Raw genomic sequence first — 5,977 nt, forward strand, 5'->3', positions numbered from 1 at the left:
AGATGACTTAAGGTCGGGATTTTGAGAGCTGCCTGGCCAGCATGGCGAAACCCATCTCTACCAAAAATACAAAAATTAGCCAGGCATGGTGGTGCACATCTGTAATCCCAACTACTCGGGAGGCTGAGGCAGAACAATCACTTGAATTTGGAAGGCAGAGGTTGCAGATTGCAAGATTGCACTATTGCATGCCAGCCTGAGTGAGACTGTTTCTAAAAAAAAAAAAAAAGGAAAATTACAAGTGATAAAAAGCTCTGGGTTAGTGGACTTTGGGGGCTTTTGTCTTGCTTTGGAGTGGTGTTTAAAATAATGGATTATTTTAAATAAGTGGTATTTTAGAATGGGTAAAGTTGGTGTAATTCCTCCGAAAGCATATTAGGTTTTCTTGCTTCACATCCTTCATGACTCTTGGTAGTGCCATATTTTATATTTTTGATTTCTAATTATGTTTTGATGTCGAATCAAAAGACAAAAGTATTGTCCTAATTTGCAGTTTCCTAATTACTAAAGGGTTGTTCATCTGTTCACATGATTTTGGGTGATTCGTGTTCCCTCCTTGTGAAGTGCCTACTCATGCCTGTGTGTCCATTCTTGATTTGGGTGCTCGTCTTTTGCATATTGATTCATTCACATTCTTTAAATTCTGAATACTAATCCTTTATCAATTGTTGCAAATATCTTCTTGCATGGTGTGGCTTGTTTTTTCACTCTATTTGTTGTCTCTTAGTAAAGCAAAAGCTGTTCATTTTAATCCAGTTGTTTGCCATTTTCTTTTTCTTTCTTCCTTTTTTTTGTTGTTGATTTTTTTTTGTTTTGTTTTGTTTTGAGACAGAGTCTTGCTCTGTTGCCCAGGTTGCAGTGCAGTGGTATGATCTCGGCTCACTGCAACCTCCACCTCCTGGGTTCAAGCAATTCTCTGCCTCAGCCTCCCAAGTAGCTGGAATTACAGGTGCCCACCACCACAACCGGCTACTGTTTGTATTTTCAGTAGAGATGGGTTTTACCATCTTCGCCAGGCTGGTCTTGAACTCCTGACCTCGTGATCAACCTGCCTCAGCCTCCCAAAGTGCTTGTTACTTTCTTAAACTTTAAGATTTGCTCTGTTTTGTATCTTAAGAATTTCTTCCCTGTTACAGGTGAAATATGTTTTATTTTACAAGTTGTAAAATTTGCCTTTCACATAGAAGTCTTGATTCTACCTAGAATTAATTTGTAAGTGTGATTTGTGCCAGATATTTGATTTCATTTTTTGCCATGTAGATAACAAATTGTCCCAGCTCCAATTGTGGAAAATTCCATCATTTCCCCATTGATCTTGTCACTACTTGTGTTTCAAGTTCCATATAGATTTGACTCTGTTTTTATTTATTTATGTATTGATTGATTGATTGATTGATTGATTGATTGATTTTGAGACGGAGTCTCTCTCTGTTGTCTAGGCTGTGTAGTGCAGTGGATCTCGGCTCACTGCAACCTCTGCCTCCCAGGTTCAAGCAATTATAATGCCTCAGTCTCCCGAGTAGCTGGGACTATAGGCACTCACCACACTGTGCCTGGCTAATTTTTGTGTTTTTAGTACAGACTAGGTTTCCCCATGTTGGCCAGGCTGCCCATCTCTTTATCTATTGGCTTATATTGACAGCATCCATACCACACTATCTTAATGACTATGTGGGGGAAGACTGTATTACCGTCCATCACTGTCCCTTTCCATTTAAGGGGGGGACTGTGCTCCCTGCCATGTTCGTGGCAGGTTTTAATTGACCAGTGGAAAGTTAACAGAAGTAATGTGTGCCACTTCTGGACAGAAAATGTTTAAGAGTCTAGGTATGACTCAGGTGACCCCAATAGCCTGGTGTCTGAGCAACTAGGATGTGCAGCGTTCCCTTGGGAACCTGGGATGGATACTTGGGAGAATGATATATACACATGGGAAATGTAGTTGGTGCTTTTCAGATGATTAAATGAGGAGAGGGAAGGGGGTAACCAGAAGATAACCCAGCCTCATTTGACATATACCCAAAGTTCTACAGCAATTCTTCACACAATACGGTCAATCATCCACCTTTTTTTCTTCTGATAATTATTGGCTATTTGCTCTTTGACATAAATTTTAGGATCAGCTCATCAAGTCTCCTCTCCCACAAAAACTTCTTAATATTTGATTACAATAACATTTAATTTTTTAAAAAAGTTTTAAAAAATTATAATTAATTTATAATTTTATAATTGTTTTAAAACAAGAATAAGAATTGTGCTGACCAGTTCTCCAATCCAATGTTGACTAGTGATGGAGGCATTCTTGATTTTAAAGAGAATGTTTCTAACATCACAATTAACAATGATATTCATTGAAGACTTTTGGTAGAAATTCTTTATCAGATTAGAAAGTTTCTCTACTAATCTTGGTTTGCTACAAGTCACAAATTAGTGTTGATTTTTATCTAAATGCTTTTTCTGGTGTTTTGTGATGAACATGTATTTCTGTCCAGTAATGTAAATTTAGTATGTTTAGATACATTAATGCATGCAAAACCAATTTTAAAAAGTTATAAATAAACCTAACTTGGCCATGATATTTTAAAACATGCCAGATAGAGTTTACTCATAATTTAGAAATTTTTGTTTATCTATGATCATGAGAGAGATGGGTCCATACTTTCCGATTTCTGTGCTGTCCTTATCTGTTTTTGGTATTAGTTCATAGGAGACTCATAAAATGCACCTGGAGGTTTGCTCTTTCTCCCAGGAAGGACTTTGAACATGATAAATGTAATCTGCTCTTTGAATATCTGGTATGGTATCATCCTTGTGTTTTCTTTTGGGAAGACTTTAAAACGATATAATTTAATATTTCCTGAATGTTATGAATTCTGTCTCCCCCAAAATGTGTATGTTGAAGCCCTAACTGGTGATGTCACTGTTTTAGGACATAGGGGCGTTAAGGAGGTAATTAAGGTTAAATGAGGTCATAAGAGTAAGGCCTTAATCAAATAGGACTGATGTCCTTAGAAGAAGAGAACGAGACACCAGAGTTTTCTCTTCAAGCACGCACAGAGCAAAGGCCATGTGAAAACTCCATGAGAAGGTCTCTGTTTGCAAGCCAAAAAGAGAAGTCTCATCAGAGACCAATCCTGGTGGCACCTTGATCATAGACTTTCAGTCTCCGGGATTGGTAGCAAATACATTTTTATTGTTTAAGCCCCCGAGCTTGTGGTATTTTCTCATGACACCCAGAGCAGACTAACACTTATTTATTTATTTATTTTTATTATTATTTTTGAGACAGAGACTCACTTTGTCGCCCAGGCTGGAGTGCAGTGGCATTATCTTGGCTCACTGCAACCTCTGCTTCCTAGGCTCAAGCGATTCTCCTGCCTCAGCCTCCAGAGTAGCTGAGACTACAGGGGCATGCCACCAGGCCCAGTTAATTTTTGTATTTTTAGTAAAGAGAGGGTTTCACCATACTGCCCAGGCTGGTCTTGAACTCCTGACCTCAAGTGATCGGCCTGCCTTGGATCCCAAAGTGCCAGGCATGCCCGGCCCTAACACTTATTTAGTGTTTCTATTTCTGTCAATTTATATGACTTATTTTTCTAGGAATCTGAACATTTATTAGTATGTCTTGTTATAAAGTTGTTCAGAATGTTTAATTCTTATATTTCTGTGCTATCTGTAGTTACATCTTTTTAATTCCTATTATTGCTTAGTTGTGGCTTCTCTTTTTCTAGGCATTCTAGACAGGGAGGATATTTTCACTCCTAAGGGAGTGAAAATTAGCCTTGGGTGGGTCTTACTCTTTTAAAGTATAAAGCACAGATATATATACAGTACATACTCTTTTAAAATATAAAACACAGATATGTATACAGTACATAAAGGGCGAACTAGTATATATGTGGAATCAAATTTTCATGGAGGTTAATGGGGAGAGGCTATTAAGAAAAATAAAGCCTAAAACATTTCCCAGGATGGGGAGATTATAATGAAAAACAAAAAAGGATAGGAAGCACTGTCTTGTTTCCTGATCAATTTCACTAGAGTATTGTCTATGTTAGCAAACCTTTCAAATAACCTTTAGCTTTGTTATTACTCTCTATTGTATTTTTTGTTTTCTATTTATAGTTATTTATTTAATATCTTCCACCTTTCACTTTCTGTGGGTTCATTTTGCTACTCTTTTTCTCATATTTTCATTTAGATTATTAGCTCTTTATTTTCATCCCTCTTTGATGCAAAATAAACCTAATAGGCCTCAAATTTCCCTCTAAGTTTCTCTTTCACTGAATCTCATAAGTTTTCATATGTAATATTTTATATCAGTTGATTTTAATATTTTAATTTCAGTGTTGACTTCTACTTTGATATATTCAATTTTCAACTTCCAATTTTATGTGGGTTTAAAAAATTCTTTTTGTCATTGATTTCCAACCTAATTGCATTATAGTCAGAGAACATGGTCTGTAAGGTACTATTTCTTTGAATTCTATTGAAATTCATTTCAATATATGATTTGGGGGAGGATTCTTTAGAAGACCATTAAAACAAAGTTTATTAATTGTGTTTTTCAAATCTTCTAAATTTTTAGTAACATTGTGTCTACTCGACACTTGCGTGTTGAAATTTCTCAAACGCTTAGTGGGTTTTACAATTTTTCCTTATAGTTTATGTTTTTTGTTTTATTTTATTGGGTGTGTGCAAGTTTAGAATTGTTATGGCTGTCTGGAAAATGCAGTTGATTGGGAACCGATCCTGTTAAACCCTGGTCATGCTTTCTCTGTGCTGAAGACTCCCACTTCCTTTTGGTTTCCCCAGCATCCCGGTCATATCTCTGTATCTTTTCCCATCCTTCTATGTTAAACTTTTTTATGTCCTTACGTATTAGATGTGTCTTTTTAAAGTATATAGCTAGTTTTTGTTTTTGTTGCTTTTTTCTTTTTTGAGACATGGTCTCACTCTGTTGCCTAGGCTGGAGTGAAGTGGTGTGATCTTGGCTTACTGCAACCTCCGCCTCCTGCATTCAAGACATTCTCGTGCCTCAGCCTCCTGAGTACCTGGGACTACAGGTGCGCACCAACACATCTGGTTAGTTTTTGTATTTTTTTGGTAGAGACGGGGATTCACCATGTTGGCCAGGCTGGTCTCAAACTCCTGACTTCGAATGATCCACCTACCTTGGCCTCCCAAAGTGCTGGGATTACAGGCATGATCCCACCGTGCCCTTGGCCTCCCAAAGTGCTGGGATTACAGGCGTGATCCCACCGTGCCCGGCCAATTTTTTTTTGAGTCAGGGTCTCACTCTGTTGCCCAAGCTAGAGTGTAGTAGGGCACTCATAGCTCACTATAACCTGAACTTCTAGGCTCAAGTGATCCTCCTGCCTCCCACAGTCTGGTACTAGGACTCTAGGTGTGTGCCACCACACCCAGCGAATTTTGTTTTTTTGTGATTTGTTTGTTTGTTTGTTTGAGAGAAAAGGTTCTTGCTATGTTTTACAGACCGGCCTCAAGCAATCCTCCCACATCTGCCTCCCAGAGCTGTGGGATTACAGGCATGAGCTATGGTGCTGGATGGGATTTTTTCTTTTCTTTTCTTTAGCAGACAAATTTTGACTTTAAATGGCAAGTTAAGTACATTGTGGGTAGCACAAAACTGCACCAATCAGATCTCTGACTGTGGGGAGTATGACTGGGGGAAGGGAGTGTTTTGGAAATCTACTCTCTACCATCACAATGGGCCACCACATTCACAGAAAGACCACAACCCTCACAGAGGCCAGAGGCCAGCAAGGATATGAAGGCAGGCCCATGCCTAGGAAATCTCAGACTCCTCAGCTGGCTCAAGGTCTCCCCAGTTGCTTGGATAAACTTTCCTGGAACTGGTCTCCCCTCTGAAATTATTCTTTCCCCTTTTATTTTCAGAAAACTCCCCATATTGGTGATGGTCATTATTTTCTGTATCTAGCCACTCACCTTAATC

The sequence above is a fragment of the Piliocolobus tephrosceles genome, chromosome 9 (genome assembly GCF_002776525.5).
Source record: "Piliocolobus tephrosceles isolate RC106 chromosome 9, ASM277652v3, whole genome shotgun sequence".
Lineage (NCBI taxonomy): Eukaryota > Metazoa > Chordata > Mammalia > Primates > Cercopithecidae > Piliocolobus > Piliocolobus tephrosceles.